The sequence below is a fragment of the Artemia sp. Qi Xiang Cuo genome, chromosome 14 (genome assembly GCF_049724085.1).
Source record: "Artemia sp. Qi Xiang Cuo chromosome 14, ASM4972408v1, whole genome shotgun sequence".
NCBI classification, from domain to species: Eukaryota; Metazoa; Arthropoda; class Branchiopoda; order Anostraca; family Artemiidae; genus Artemia; species Artemia sp. Qi Xiang Cuo.
In genome coordinates this window covers 45,468,616-45,486,207 of record NC_142807.1, presented here as the reverse complement: position 1 = coordinate 45,486,207, position 17,592 = coordinate 45,468,616, and the positions used below count along the sequence as shown (strand labels likewise).

At 35.7% G+C, this 17,592-nt stretch overlaps 1 long non-coding RNA gene and 1 pseudogene across 3 annotated transcripts in view; both read right to left on the bottom strand.

Moving 5' to 3' along the window:
• The window catches only part of LOC148944516 (uncharacterized), a 368,975-nt gene that overhangs the window by 74,506 nt on the left and 276,877 nt on the right, over nt 1-17,592 (bottom strand). The window lies entirely within an intron of this gene.
• Nucleotides 5,205-6,146, bottom strand: LOC148944517 (transcription initiation factor IIB pseudogene; annotated as a pseudogene).

Sequence of the window (17,592 nt, the reverse complement as noted above, 5' to 3'; positions counted from 1 at the left end):
CGGGTCAAAGCTGTGGCTTCCATGCACTACTATATTTTGTGTTCCGATGTTGTGGCTATACTTACAAGCAGTTTCTCAACATTTATGTAGACAATCCCCGTCTGAACGACTTTATGGTAGAAAACATCCTCTCAGACCTATATAATATTGATTTCGGTGCCCTACGAGTGAAGTGCTTAAAAAATGTATGTGAATTTGTTTATTAATAAAAGAAATGTATATACAACAATGTCTTTATTCTTCACTTTAGATTTCTTCTTCGATGTATAGGCAACTGTCGTGAACCACTAATGCTGGCAAATCATTTGGATTCACTGTATATTGATCCTGATTGACTGCAAAGTCAGGGTTATTTTTGCAACAGCATAATGTAAGTTCACTCTTGTCATATCTCTTGGTATAGTCAATAATACTATTTGTATTCACATTGTGAAATTCAAATGTTTCAATATGTCTATTCGGCGCAATATTACATACAGTGTTTTTAAATGGTGAATCACATTCAGTACATGCCAAACGAAAATCACTTGATTTATAGTCATAATAAGAAGTGTCGTCACAACGATGACGCAGAAACCAAATTGTCTTGTTACCCCAACGGTTGAATCGTAGACCAGATTCTTCCTCCCAGAATAATTTAAATCCACGACGATACCAATCTCGTAGAAATAAACTAAAATCACGTTTAGGGTTCTTTCCAATCATACCGGGGTAAGTATTTTCCCACTGATCACATTTTTCATAGTGACAATTGGAGCACAGATGTCCTCTAGGGCGAGAGTCACAAATCTCTTCAAGACATGAATTACAGCCTTTAATTTGTACTGCATAGCCTCTATGTAATTTACAAGGATTGCATAATTTGCACTTTTCATTATAATAATCAATAATTGTACAATTGTCACAGGATGTCCAACTGTCAAGAGAGTACATGCATAGTGGACATGTATAGTACATTTTTTTGGTTTCTGATGTCAACTCTCTCAAAGCTAAAACGAAACTGATCATCCTCGTTCGATAAATTCAGAGGGAGGAATGGGAGAGGAGTAGCTCTGTGACGTCAACTCTTTCGAAGGCGGAGCCATCTACAATGAATCTATGGTATTGTTTTCAAAAGTATATTCACGATATTATTCTGCTTTGTTCCAATTAATATATCAATAAATTGAGTATAAACATTTGAGTCACATTGACAAAGCTTCATATAATAGTCCAATGGCGGAGAATCAGTTTTCATTATATTATCTTGCGTTCCCAGAGAGAATAGCTTGCGTTGAAGGGATAACCTGAGAAAATCATCATCCAAAATTAAATGTTTTTCCATAATCACCAGATTCGATCTAATTCTCTCTTTCTCAAACTTATTCATTTTTCAATTCTATCACTCTGACTGCTGAATCTAGACTGATCATGATTCGTTAGCATAACATTCTAAAAAAAAGAAAGGGAACATTTTCGATTTCGAAACAATTTTATTGGATAATTACAACAATAATACTACACATGTACAATTAGCGATACAATTTATTGTCTTCGATATGCTTCACTAATGCCCTTAAAGCACATTGAAGTCTATTCCCATGCGCTATATCAACTTTGGCAGCGAAGCATAATTGATCCTCCATTTTAAATTTCCTCAAGGATATCACATATCTTGCATATACTTCATCCAATTCCAGACAAAGCCATGATCCTCTCGTGATTTCCACCACATTGTTTGGTGCTCTTGTATCATTGCTACCAACTCCACTATCAACTTCTAATAGTGTAAACATTCCACTCATCATCAGCACAAATATATCCTAATGAGTAAAGTCAAACTGTTCTCACTCCTTTGAATTCTATTCACATACTAATAAAAACAATAGCAAAAATCCTTTCCTTATATTCTCTGCAATCCTGTCCCTCTAATATTTCCGACTCCCTGATTGGCTTAGAAAGAGACACGTGATCCTGTTCCCGATAGACTCGATCAATATATTCGCCGCCGTTTAGGCAATCAATTTCCCAGAAATCTACTTTCCCTCGATTATGCAATCATTTCTCAGAAATCTGTTCCCCCCTTCGTGGATCTATAATCCTTGAATAAATTATGTAGGGTCAGTATTCAATAGCATTGTACCGTTAGTATTCAATGCGCATTCGCAAACTTCGTCCCGGAGTCAATGCACTTAGAAACAGCCTCTGATTGACCTTGAAAATGGGGTCATTGACCCGTTGGTGGAGATACATTCTTTTGATAACCGAATTATGTAGGAATAGGAGATATTATGCCCTCCCTACTACTATAGTGTGGTAAATGGTATTCCTAAATATGGTGGCTATGAGGTTATAAATAAGTTACTAAAGATTATAAGTATGATTTTTGAAAAAGCGGAAGTACCTAGCAATTTTAGGAAGACTCTAATTAAACAACTGCATAAGAAAGATGATATGAGTGAGTGTGGTAATTATCGAGGCATTAGCCTGATCTCTGTAGGTAGCAAATTAATTAGTAACATTACACTTTTTAGACTGAGAGATGCCGTGGACAAAGTTACAAGAGAAGAACAGTGAAGCCTTAGAAAGGGTAGAGGATTTATCGACCAAATTTTCCCTCTTAGGTTAATAAATGAGGAGTGCCTGAGTTGTCAAACACCTTTGGTCCTCAGTTTTATAGATTATGAGCAAGCGTTCGATTCTGTTGGTAGAAGAGCTTTAGTGAAGGTCTTATCCTTATATGGATACCAGATAAATACATTAAAGTGATTAGTGCTATATACGCGAATAATACTGCTGCGGTTAAGGTAGGAAATGAGGTTAGCTGCTGGTTTTTAAACTCGTATGAAATTAAGAGTCAAGGAGGGTTTTATTCTATCCCCCTTTATATAAATCATTTTGATGGACTTTGTTTTAAGAAGCCCAAGAAAGGAAATAGGAGAACACAGAACCAAAAGGGGGGGGGGGAATTTCCTGTAATTAGATTTTACGGATGATTGATTAATCCTGGATGAAACTGTGAGAAAAATCAATGAATTTTTAGAGGTTTTGCGAATTCGAGATGCTAAAATAGGTTTGAAAATTAAAGTTAAGAAGACCAAGTCGCTACGGCTAGGAATAAATGAAGATGAAAAGTTGACGTTGGGTAACGAAAAGATTTATCAGGCGGTCAGCTTTACTTACCTAGGTAGTATTATTAGTAAAGACGGTGGGAGCAGTGAAGATGTTAAAGTAGAATTGCCAATGCTCATGGTGTTTTCCAGAGTAAAATAAAGTTTGGATGAATAGGAAGATAAGTTTGCAAACCAAGAATAGAGTATTAGAAGCTACAGTGATGACAGTGGTCAAATATGGTTCTGAAGCATGGGCACTCTGAAAAGCGGATGAAGATTTACTATATGTTTTCAAGTGAAATTGCCTACAGATTGTTTTGGGTACCCGGCTTTCTGACTGTATGTCAAACAGTAGGCTCTATGAGGTGGTTCAATTCCGTTTTCTATGGTTATAATGAAAGAAAGGTTGAGATGGTTAGGGCACGTTCTGTAGATGAAGGACCACAGATTTCCGAAGATTGTCCTTCTCGGTAAACCGTCTATTGCTAAACGGAAGGCAGGTCGTCTTGCTGCATAGCTGTGTTGGCCTCAGGTGGCTTGGTGATGTGCTGATTAGCTAGTAGTGGTAGTAATTTCCTTTTGTTTCGGCAATTATTTAGCTTTTTGTTGTTCCTGATTTTTTGTAATTTTTTTGGTCTTTTTGTAATTATTTTTTCTTCCTTACGCTGTATTCGCTCTGTGATTTTTTTACAGACGTAAGCTATTATGGTATGTTTTCTTTTCTAAAACCTCTCTCACCTAAAGCCCCGTTTAGTTGCAACCTAGTAATGGACGAGTCACGGCCCTTAGTAACCAGCAATCAAAAAGGGCATTTAGAAAAACTGGCAAATGAGAGAAATTGTCATGTCTATTTAATTCAGGGATGTTACGGTATTTATTTTCTAAATTAGTCTTAATGGTAAAATGTTATTTTGATCACAAATTTAAGGGGAAAAATAGCCTGAAACTTTCAAAATGGCTTCGGATAAAAACAAGTACACCGTTAGAATTAACTTGACTTACAACTTTATACAGGAGATATGCAGCCTCCTGGCTTGAACAACAGGAAAAATCACTTTCTTGCATGGGTAGCAAATAAATTACTGTGTCCTTTTTTTCGTTTTTTTTTTCTCTGCTGCTAGCAGGGTACTTGAGTGTCACAAGGAGCTGTTTAAAGGCTCATGCTAAATAAATCACTCTCTCTGCTCGTTTTTGTAACTAAAAAAACACAATACTTAATTTTCGTTTGTTATTTAACTAGATCTTCATATACAAATTGATGAATGACGTCATAATCTAACCTTACAACCATAAATACAACCATTTGTATTTGACATTTACCGAAAGATATCAACATTTCCTACTATTTTCCATGATAAGAAAGTTTGAGATCCATCCTTTCGACGAAACACAAAAATTCAACACCTAGGATTATTCTAAGAATCTACAAGTTTAAAGTAATGTTTTTGCAAGGTATAAATTAGGTTGAATCTGCACCGGAACTTTGTACCTCTTAATTCTGTAAGTTCATCGAACAGATCAGATAAAAAGTAGGATTTTAAACACCACTCCGTGTCCAATGTTTTCAGGTGTTGACACAGACTTAATGCTAATTTAGCAGATAAAAGGATGCAACCTTTTGATGAAAAGTTTGAGGTAATCAGCATATATTCTACAAATTTTAGTATTGTTTTGAACTGATCGGATGATTATAGAGTTTCAATTACAGGCATCATTTAGAATTCATTGCGCTTATATTAAGCAGTAGAATAGTAAGCTTGAAAATTTACGCCAACAAAATCAAAATTACCTACTGTTAAAACTGACTGATAACGATTCAGCAGATATACAAAATACAACGGGCCTCCCCCAAATGGGGTCAGACATAATCTTATGTTTTGTACAAAATTTCTGAAGAGAACACCATTATAAGAGCTATTTTACTTTATAATCTAACTAATTCAAGTATTAGACTTGAAACCAAATACCTCATTGGAGGTGCCTCCCCTCCATCACCTTCTGCGCTAAGTTACCCTCTATAACAATTTTTTGCGAAGTCGTATAAAATACACTTATATTTACATGATAATATCAGATAATATAAAATAAATTCAAAATAATTGTTCCTGTAGCTTAGCTTCGGGGCAAGTCTTTAATGGGAATGGCAAATTTAAAGTCTACAGGAAATAGAAGCGAAGCCGACGTAAACATAAGTCGATAAACATTTCGGATTGTAGATTCAGCGATATTAGCTACTTCACCAATATCCTTCTTAGAGCATCGACTCCCAAATGCCTGAGACGCCATGTAAATAGCAGCTGTAGCAATAGAAATCGGCGATCGTCCTGGCAAAATATGTAGTTCCACTGTTTTGTTCACAATGTGACGAGCAGCCTCTTGAACCGAATCAGGCAAGGCAAGGTCGTTGCAAAACCGTGTGATGAAGTCCCCAATAGTAAACAAATTGATATTGGTCCGAAGACTATTTTGAATCAACTTGAACATTCTGTTAATTTGTTTTCCATTAGCGTTTGAAGCAGCACAGATTTCTTTAAAAGTCCTTACGACTCCTTCTTGTCGACAGGCAGCATACAAGCAAGCCGAAACAATAGCATCCTTGGACCTTCTTTTGAATGATTTTTCTTTGAGAACCTCTTTGAAAAGGCTAGTAGCTCGATCCACAATAATCGATGGTAAATTGATTCTATCTCCCATTGTTGAAATTTCTCTCACAGCGTCCATTAAAGCTTGATCAGACCTTCTCATCTTACGCCTGTTGTGAAGCATTGCATTTCCTGGCTCATTAAAAGAACCAGGACCAGCGGCTCCAGTCTTTATTGCCAGATTACTGCCTCGAAAAATAAGACTCTCCAGACCACCAGCCCGAGACAGATGTGCACTACATTTTTCTTTGCTGAGAATTTTTAATTCAGTCCCTACATCAACAGCTCTCTCGCCCCCAAACACCCCACATTCTGAGCACATTGTATCACCTGCGTGATCATCTTCAATCAAATATGGTGATAGGTGATTAGGACAAGTAACGATATTGGTTGGAATGAGCCTATCTGTCATTTCACTAGTCGTCCCAATGTTTGTTTAATTCTCAATGTAGATTTATGCATCCTTTTATATTGGTACATAACGTCATGCTTAGTGACGTCATCATACAATAGGGATATTCAAAATAATTTTATTATTGTTTGAGTTTTAATATGACATCACTGAATCCTCTTATATTGATGTATGACGTCATGGCCTTAGGCATCCAATTATAATGGTACATAACTTTGTAGCGAATGACGTCCTAAAAAATGGCTGCTCATCTAATTTTTTCTTTTAAGTTTTATTTGATATCAGTTAATCATTTTGTCTATGAAAAAGGATTTAAAATAGTTTTGGTCAAAAATTTACAAGATTGTGGAATTCTGATGTGGAATTATTGCAGTGTAATCGCAAGTGCATGTACTGACAAAAATGGGTGTTAAAAAGAGCATAAAATAAGGAATACTTTTAATTTATTTTCCTTATCTACTCATCACTTATCTACTTATATATTAAACAGTTTTCGTAAAATTTTTGGAATTTTTGAAGCAAGTCATCAACTTTTTGACAAACCATATTTTATCTAAAAAAGATAGACCCGCCAAAGAGAAAGTGTATAAGAATAAAGAAAACTGTGTCCCAGAACAACCAAAAAATGTGAACTAACCTGGGTGGACTTAGCTGTAACAAGCGTGACTGAGTAGTACTGTTGGTGAATGTTAGTAGGATTCCAGACCAAAGTGATATTAATAAACACTTGACTGACTGACTAAAAATAACAAGCAAAACGTTGGCTTTGCAAAACGTTGGTATTGTATAGTTTCATCAGCTCCCCCTCCCAGCTCTTCAGACTTTACGAAAATTACTATGTTCTGGTACACAGAGAGTTTGACGTGTATCTACTTGGTTTCGTGGCGAATGCACTGGCGTCAATTGGAGGGAGGAGTACTCCTGTTCTCCACTTTTTCATCACTCCCTTTTATCTTGAAATTACCTTTTTTGGTGCTAACTCCTCATTCCAAAGTTCCTTTTTTCCACTTATTCTTTAACAGCAATTAACCTTAGACAACCTAATGCTGTGACGAGCTTGCAGTAGCAGTCGTAGAATAGAAACTAATCATTTTATACCCTGCCTCAAAAAATAACATACTTTGTACTGTTCAAGGGAAGCGAGCTGGGGAAATTTTTGGTGGGGCAGGTTCAGTCAACTAAAATCTCTTCATAATTGACAAAGCAAAAAAAGTGGATTCTTACAGCAGAACGTAAAAAATAATATGTTATTTCAACATAGATAATATAATATAGTGTCTCCCAGGGCATAGACCGGCTACATACTATTGTTATGGCTCTATTGCAAATAAAAAGTGGACGTATTTCATTTCAAAGATGTATTTGTTTATTGGTCACAATTGAATATTTATAGTTGTACTACAAAAATGTCAGTTGAATATCTAGCAACCATTTCATGCATTTATACAATTTCATATCTTAAAAACAACGAAATAAAGATGATGTTTCAGAATATTCATGATCTTTAAGGAAGGAAAGGAACGAAGAGAGATTGCCCCCATTAAATAAAGCTTATTTGAGGACTAGTTTTTTAAACTTCTAGTCTTTCAATAGAGAAAGATTATTTTGTATTCGTTGTAAACAACCTCGTCAAAGATTATAATTTAAGAAATGGAAAAATCCAGGTCTTCTCATATCCAAGATCCAATATTTTCCACTTCAGAGAACATCACGAACACTGGGAAAGGTTTGCCTCTCTTGGTTCTACTGGATTATCTGAAGCTCGCTTTTTGTTTGCTTTGTAAGTCATGTAAAAATTCACTTTCTGGAAAAGATCTAATAACATTTCTGCTATATTCTATTTTCCTTATTACAATCTGTTAAAAGTTTATTGGGGAAGGGGGGCAGTGAACTATACTCTTATTTATCAAGTAGTCATAGGGTTTAAAGGTCAAGATTGTCCTATTGTCTTAGCTTTGTAATCTGTAATAAACGGATGATTGGAAACACTTCAAAACATAAAACAAGATTTCTGTTTAAGGTTTTTATAGGCTAGCGTTAACGGCACTTAGGCGTTACCGTGGCAACCTATCATCTAATCTTGGATAAGTTATTTTTTTTAAATACGTATTCTCTTTCAAGTGCCTATTCATTTCTAATGATTTGCCATGCCATGATTTTTTTTTGCCATGGCCTATGGGCTTTTAGCGCAAATAAATTCTATTCTATTCTATGATATTTTTGTTATTTTTAACGGTTAAGATTTTTTATTCCTTTATACTTTAAGATGGATTTTTCATGAATTTTAGGAATTTAAGTTTTGAATATAGTTCTTTAATCTTTTGTTTCCTCGATACTTTTGAGTTTTTTGCTTTTATCTAACGTGCCAAAAGCTATACATATATAAGGTATACAAAAACCACATCATATATCTTTTTCTTATATGTAAAAATAAGAAAATCCAAAAGAGGGGTTATACTTTTGGAGAATGCAAAAAAACAACGAAAGATAGAAATATGTAAAAATTGATAGGTGAAGTGATATAAAATATTACATTCCAGTGGAGGGAGGAGCCAGTGTCTGAAGACCCTCCCCTCTTCCCTTCGTCCAGGTGTCTTGGCTGCAAATACGTATTGTTATTTTGTATTTTCCTAGCCATGGTTGCAGCAATAGCTGCAACCATGCACTTCATGGTTGCAGCACTAGCAGCACTTCAAAATAAGAAGTGCTTCGTTGGAATGTCCATGGTCAAAAACCCTCAAAGGGGGGAATTACAGCCCCAGCCCCCTTTAAAAAAAAATCAATTTTATCAGAGGAAGCACGGATGTGTCTCCATTTCTTTCTTCGTCGTGAGCGGGGCACTAGAACATCAAAGAGGGCTTTTAAGGAGACATTTAAAAGTTAGTGTTTATATCCACATGATTTTTAAAAATTTCACATGGCAACGTAAATAAGTGCCATGAGGTGCCTAAAATGGCACTTTGAATGTCATTTCTGAATTGGGAAAGTCTGGAAAGCTAAAAATGATACATTTATAATCTCCGGGGGGGGGACCCCTAATTTTGAGTTTACAATTCCTCCTCTTGTATACTATCTTTCCCAGTCCCCTTATTATTTTTTCCTAAATAACCTGCCAACTAACAAATTAGACTATTTCTATTGGATAAACTCTAGGCAAGATTAGAGGGCTAATTCACAAAAATGTAGTGTAGAGAAGGGGCAAAATCTGATTTTAATATCTAGAGGGATTATATGTGTTTAATTTTTTTTTTATTTTACAGTTAATATAACCATAAACTGGACTTTCTTAACAAAAAATACAAAAAAAAATTTTTTTTTAACAATTCTTGGAAGGTATAAGAGACTAGGGGGCAGACAATCCTAGCCATAGTAGTCATAGGATTTAAAGGTCAAGATTGTTCTATTGTCTTAGCTTTGTAACCTGTAATAAACGGATAATCGGAAACACTTCAAAACATAAAACAAGATTTCTGTTTAAGAATTTGTAGGCCAGCGTTAACGGCACTTAGGCTTTGCCGTGGCAACCTATCATCTAATCTTGGATAAGTTATTCTTTTTTGAATACGTGTTCTCTTTCAAGTGCCCATTCATTTCTAATGATTATTTCTCCTAAAATGTTGCAGTAACACATTAAAAAAATCAAAGCATATTTCTAATGGAAAGTCCAGTCTTTGCAGCATTGCAGCAGAGAAACTGCATTAGTGATAAGGTGAATAAATTTCCGTAGAGTATAAACTACACATATTTTAATTCTTTTAATGTCCTTCATGTTTCTAAAACTTGGATATGTTTCATATATGATAATAGTTCATAGAGAATTGGATTTTTTATTTACAACTCCTCAAAGCTGCCAAGGATAAGATACCTCATGCACTCTTTACGTGGTAAACTTCAGATATATTTTTTTTTAGGTACGTTTGTAATACCTCGGTTCTTCCTATTTCACATTCGGGTAAGAGTTTTCTCTTTAATAGCTGTCTTTTGAATTGATCTACACCTACTTTAACAAAAATCTTCAAGGCTCCTTGGGCAATCGCATATAAGGAATTAGCTTCTCGGATAATCCAGCTAAAAATATACTATTAAACTCTTTTCCTCCTCTTATTTTTGGAATTTCTTGTGCTCATAATAGTCCATAGAGAATTGAATTTATATTTACAACTCCTCAAAGCTGTCAAGGATTAGATACCTCATGCACTCTTCACGTGATCAACTTCAGATAATTGTTTTTAGGTACAGTTGTAATATGTCGGTCCTTTCTATTTCACATTAGGGTGAGATTTTTCTCCTTAACAGCTGTCTTTTGAATTCATCATCACCTAATTTAAGAAAAAGCTTCAAGGCTCCTTTGGCAGTCGCATATAAGGAGTTAGCTTCTAGGTTAATCAAACTAAAAACATACTATTAAACTCTTTTCCTTCTCTTGTTTTTTAAATTTCTTTTGCTCATTGGGCTATACTGTGTTCAACAGTCACAGCCATATAAAGTGCTCCCTCCCCGCACCAGGCTAACTGCAAAGGCTCATATGTACGTGTCCATTTTTTACAAACAGCTTTTCTAAGAGAAAAGAGGGGAATGTTTGGTTCTGGTTGTCTGATTAGCCCTGAGGGCTTCGGGGGGAAGAGGTTGTCATCCTTAAAGACCTAATTTCCAAACCTTTCAACTACGTTGAACAAAATGGCTATCTCAAAATTTTGATTGGATGTGTTTGGGGGAAAAGTGGGCTGGAGAGGGGGTTCAATTACTCTCCACTCACGTTTAATTATTAAAAAGGGCAATTTCAATTTCCAAATAAATGAACCCTTTTTGGAATTTTTACAACAACTTTCTATGTATAACTTATATGCCCCCAGGGCATAACTTATAACCCTTTCACAAAGGGCCCTTAGGGGGTTATCATCCTAAAAGACCTAATTTCCAGAACTTACGACTACGTTGAACAAAATGGATATCTCAAAATTTAGATTGGATGTGTTTGGGGAAATGGTGAGCGTGAGAGGGGGGTTAGTTGCCCTTCACTCACTTTCGACTATTAAAAGGGCACTAGCCCTTTCAATTTTCAATTGAATTAGCCCTTTTTGATGTTTTCACAACATGGCTTTCTATAAAAACCTTACATACTCCCAGGGCATAACTTGCAACCTTTGCCCTGAGGGTTGTGGGGGGGATGGGTTGTCATCCTTAAAGACCTAATTTCCAAAATTTTCAACTACGTTGAATAAAATGGCTTTTTGAAATGGCTTTTTTAAAATGGCTTTTATAAAATGGGTTGCGCTGATATCCCTTTTGACTATTAAAAAGGCCACTGGCCCTATGAATTTCTAATCAAATAAGCCCTTTTTCAAGCTTCTACGACAAAGTTTAAAAAAAAACCTTATATGCCTCCAGGGCAAAACTTATAACCCTTGACCTGAAGACTGTGGGGGAGTGTCCTGCTCAAAGGTATAATTTCCTGAACTTTAAATTGCGCGGAACAAAATGGTTATCTCAAAATTTTGATTGGATGTGTTTGGGGAAATAGTGGGCATGGAATGGTGTTAGTTGCCTTCCAATCACTTTCGACTATTAAAATGGAACTAGCCATTTTAATTTTCCATCGAATGGACCTTTTTGAAGTTTCTACGACAACGCTTTCTATAAAAACCTTATATGCCCCAAAGGCATAACTTTAGACCCTTGTCCTGAGGGCCATCGGAGAGTATCCTCCTCAAAAACATAATTTCTATCTGGAAATCCACAAAACTGAACAAAATGGCTATCTAATATTGATTAGATGTGTTTGAGGAAAAAGTGGGCGAGAGAGGGGGTTTGTTGGCCTAAAATCACTTTCGACTATTAAAAAGGGCACTAGATCTTTGAATTTCCAATCCAATAAGCCCATTGTCAAGTTTCTACGACAAAGATTTCAATAAAAACTTATATGCCCCCAGGGCATAACTTATAACCCTTCCCCTGAAGACTGTCGGGGGAGTGTCCTGCTCAAAAGTATAATTTCCTGAACGTTAAACTGCGTGGAAAAAATAGCTATCTCAAAATTTTGATTGGATGTGTTTGGGGAAATGGTGGGCGTGAAAGGGGTGTTAGTTGCCTTCCAATTACTTTCGACTATTAAAAAGGGCCCTAGCCATTCCAATTTCTAATCGAATGAGCCCTTTTTGAAGTTTCTACGACAACGCGTTCTATAAAAACTTTATATGCCCCCAGGACATAACTTACAACCCTTGCCCTGAGGGCTGTGAGGGGGTTGTCATTCTCAAAGACCTAGTTTACAGAACTTAAAATTACGTAGAATAAAATGGCCTACTCAAAATTTTGATTGGATGTGTTTGGGGAAAACGTGGGCGTGAGATCGGGGTTAGTTGCCCTCCAGTCACTTTAGACTATTAAAAAGAGCACTAGCCCTTTGAATTTCCCATCGAATGAGCCTTTTTTGAAGTTTCTACGACAACACCTTCTATAAAAACCTTATATGTCCCCAGGGGATAACTTACAACCCTTGCCCTGAAGGCTTTGGCGGAGTGTCCTCCTCAAAAACATAATTTCTATCTTGAAAACAACTACGTTGAACAAAATGGCTATCTCAAAATTTTGCTTGGGTGTATTTCGAGAAGTGGTGGGCCTGGAAGCGGTGCTATTTGCCTTCCAATCACTTTCGACTATTAAAAAGGGCATAAGCCACTCTAATTTCCAATTGAATCAGCCCTTTTCGAAGTTTCTACGACAACTTCTTCGATACAAAATGCCCTGCTCTAAATGAAAAATAATAAATAATACATTGTGCCAACATCTTTCTTAAATGCCTCCAGGGGATAACTTAAAACTCTTGCCCCGAGGGTTGTGGGGGAGTGTCCTCCTTTAAAAACAGATTTCTATCCGGAAAACTACTACGATGAACAAAATGGCTATCTCAAAATTTTGATTGGTTGTGTTTGTAGGAATAATGGGCGTGGGGGGGGGTAGTTGCCCTCCAATAACTTGTGACTATTAAAAAGGGCACTAGTCACTGCAATTTCCAATAGAATGAGCCCTTTTCAAAGTTTCTACGACAACTCCTTCGATACGAAGTGACCTGATATAGAGAACAAAAAAATAATAAATTGTGCCAACATTCATCTTTACTTAGGCTGCGCTATTGCGCTGCCTATGATAAAAGTTTCGGAATAAATATTTTCACCGAGATAATTTGTTTTGAAATTGACCACCAAACTAACAGCTGACAGAATTGCTGTGGAGATACAGGATTTTGTAATACCCACTTGCTTGTTTTAAACAGGAATTGCACTCGGAGCATAGAATATATATATATATATATATATATATATATATATATATATATATATATATATATATATATATATATATATATATATATATATATATATATATATATATATATATATATATATATATATATATGTCCTCTTTTTGCGATAACGCGGTCGTAATCTTTGAACTTGGATTGTTGGATTGTTTGGTATAGTAAGTGCTACATAATTTTCTTACGTATTTTATGTACTAGTTATAACCTTTTGGAGTTTAAGTCCGGTACCATTGTCAGCCGAGAAGTCAATCAAAGTAATCGTATTTATACCCCGACTCTCTAAAGCATTATATAAGCTTCTCATCTATAGGAGTAGACTGCCTCAGGAAATAAATCAGGCTAACACAACGAAAACGCTACAGTGGTTTTAATCACTCTTAGGACCATACTCCATACCCCCTCCAAGGGCAAAATTAACATCCTTCATTAATATCACATCAAAATACTTTACTACATATGGTGGCTTGCGGAAAAACAGGGTTGAGACTAAATGTAGTTGTAGATTAAAACCGAAATAACTTTACCAGAAAGCAAAATGACTTCCCTATCAACGGTAATTGAAATTGCAAAAATTATAGCAGAATATCCGGGAATTTCCGATGTCGATGAATTCATTTAAAAATTTAAATTTTTTGATGATTCAACAGAAACATTTGACGATGAAGTCAAAGATTAATGAATAGCAGCTAGATTAAGGGAAAGTGTGCTACAATATTTCGAATCAATTAGAGAAAAAGAGGAGAAGGACATTGGCCCTATAATTTAATCCTTCAAAACAAGGTTCATAGAAACCAACATTTCCGAGAGGCTATGAACAGAGGTATTTACGTTTAACGCCTCAACTAGTATTCGGAAATATTCAGACAAATTTTTTCGGTCTGTATTCTTACAATTGGATAAAAACAGAAGCGAGGAGACAATATGTAAAGTACAATGGCATACCTTTACACAAGAGTTATCGAAAAACTAATAAGAATATTATTATCGCATAATTCTAAAAATCTTGAGCAGGCTATGACCTCGGTAGGAACGGAGGTAAAAATTGTTGAAGCAATGAAGAAAACTTGAGCAAATGTCAATAAATAGCACAGAAAATTAAATATATGTAAACTAAGGAAGGGGGCAAAAGCGTGTGAGATTTGAGGAGACAAATCACGAACCTAAAAGGGACGGAGGGGGCCAGGGGTCATCTTCTATGGAGCTAGCCAATCGATTCTATGACCTTGAGTCCTAAACGGCCTAGAACTGCAAAACTATGGGCATCCATCCCCACCTAATAGAGATATTATAGAAGTAACAAAGATAGGTCAAAGATATATAGAAGTAACTATAGGCCCCGTGGAGGCCAGGAAACCAAACAAAAAACACAGGAATAGATTTTGTTGCTATTACTCTGGCAAACCGAATCACTATGCTGCAGATTGTTGGCATAGAATACAAAACGAAGAGCCAACACACAATACAAGACACCACTTCCGATCACAAGGTGGCAGGAATTTAAAAAGGCAGGGAACAAATAATACTTGGCAAGCATTAAATAATATACCTAAACTTATACTTAGAAATCAGACGGTAAACAACACCCTAGGTCAAAGCAGTAATGCTGAAGAAATCTATGACAACCCTAAGAACTTTCGGACAAATAACAGCGGGCATTTTAATACAGTAACCAGCCTGTAGAGGCCACCAAAACCGTATTCTTTTAGACCCCTATATAGTTTAGAATGTTGTGATATGTAGCCAAACAATGGTGGGCCGATTTTACGTTCTTTTAAAATTGATCGTTTTCAAAATTTACCGTGTATACTTTGTAGAGGTGCTTGAAAATCCTTAATTAGAGAGAAAATATTTACGAGGTTTCCTCCAAGTGTACAAACTTGTGTTAGTAAATGCCAGAATACCCTGACCTCTGTAATAGGTCACAAACTGACAATTTTGAGGTAAAGTTCCCTAAAATTTAGCACAGGGAATAATTAAATAACAGTAACAGCGGTAATATGTAAACAGCTACCATTCCCTTGTATTCTAGGAGGCGACGCTATAAGAAAACATGGAATCGTGTGGGAACCACAAACCAATAATATTACCGTAACAAATACAAAACCAAACTGATAGACAAGTTTGCGTAACAGCGGATAATAATAATGACAACCCGGAATATTATTTAGGTTAAATGGGAAAATAACAATCGAAAGAAGAACTACGGCTTAAACTCTAGTAATGAGAGATAAAAAGGAAAGTAATAACAAAACAATCGACGCCGTAATAAGAGGATAAGCCCTAGAGGAATATCCCTCATTTTTCGTTAAAAATCCAATAAAAAAAATCGTTAACAGATTTTGCAAAAAATCAAAGTACCTTTTGCAAAAAGTTGCGTTCTTGTCAAGGTCGCATCAGTTGAATCATAACATAGATTTAAATCTCCCTCCTACACTTTTATTTATCCTCATTTAGTCAGGTCATATACTCAAGTTATCCTCATTAAAAGTACACCATGCCCTATCCTAACAAAACATCAGTCAGGACCATTATAATACAAGGGAACTTTGAGAGGGCTAGTAAAACATCTGCTTGAACTAATATGTCGTAACTAAACCTTATTCTTAATGCGAAACAAGTTAAGATAAAAAGAGTAGTGGCTACATAGAGTATCACCTCTATTACAGCTATACTACTAGGCATACATGTTGGACCTCTCAACTGTGCGTACAAATGACTATTTTAAGATTGGGATCAGACGACTTTGGGGAAAAAGAGGCACAGAGGGGGGCTAGTTGCCACCCATTGTTTTCAGTCGCTTAAAAACAGCATTAAAACTTTTAATTCCTGATCAAATGATACATCTCCCTTTCTTCTAGATTCACTGGCTAGAAGCGATCACCCTTGAAAAAAAACTTCAAATAAACATGCATCAATGATCTTTCTTCTGTTAAAAAATGCAAAATTTCACATTCTTTTATATAGGAGCTTGAAACCTCTACAGTAGGATTATCTGACATACTGAACCTGATACTGTAATTTTCAATAAGACCGTGACACTTATTCGGGCGTTTCTCACCTTTTTAAAACTCCAGCTAATTTTCTGAGGCTCTTAAATTTTGATGGGTGTAATTCGGCCTAATGTAATTTATATATTTTAAATCATCTTAAAAATTTGATTATGTTGATGTTTCTATTATTACTAAACTATGTTTTCATATTTTGGTTACTTTTGAGCCACGTCGAACCTTACTTACAGTGTTTTACCCCGACCTGTTTGAAAATGTAGTCCATCAATCAGCTAGGTATGATTGGTATAATTATAACCAGAGCTAAATATGGAAAAAGACCGTCACATTTTAAACAAGAAAAGAAAAAGGGACAGAAACAAAGCTTGTGATACATAGTTTTAAGCAAAACATATTTTTAAACTTCTGAAATAAATGTACAAGAATGGGCCCTACTTAAAAGCTGTTATTTAATTTTTATTTAGGAGAAATTAAGAAGCTAGTTTTATGTGATTTCTGATTTTATCTGATACAGCATTATTTTCCACTCTAACTCTGTAGTTTTTAAATTTCAAAGAACGAATCACCATGACTTTTGCTCTTGGAATGAGAATAATGTCCACGCAGTTTCTATAAAAAGTCATTTTGAAATTCTTTTCACATACTCTGTAGGCACCCCCTTGCAGACTTTTTGATTTCTTCATAGTTATTTACCAACAGTACACCTGTGGACCTGCAAGCACACCAATGGAAATCAAGTCGCTCTCCGTCTCAGATTTAACAAATAATCGTTTATTTGGGGCCTGGCACTTCAATAGCTCGGGATAAATTGACTCATCCCAACTGGTAAAGTCCATTTGAGAGCTTATGTGCACACCATTTTCAAATCATTTAATAAATTGTCAGTTTTAACTTTTAGCAAAAATAAGTAAGTATTTCTGTAATAAACTTGGACTTGTCCTTCCCTCGGCCATTGCCACCTACACACATTGTAATAGAATTCCAGCGTGAGTTTCTTTTTTAAATTTCTAAAATTGTACTACCAGCAGCAATATTTTTATTTTAAAAAACATTCCTTTTTTCTATTAAAAAGATCATATTCGATGCTATGATGGTGAAAGATGTGAGGTTGGGTCAG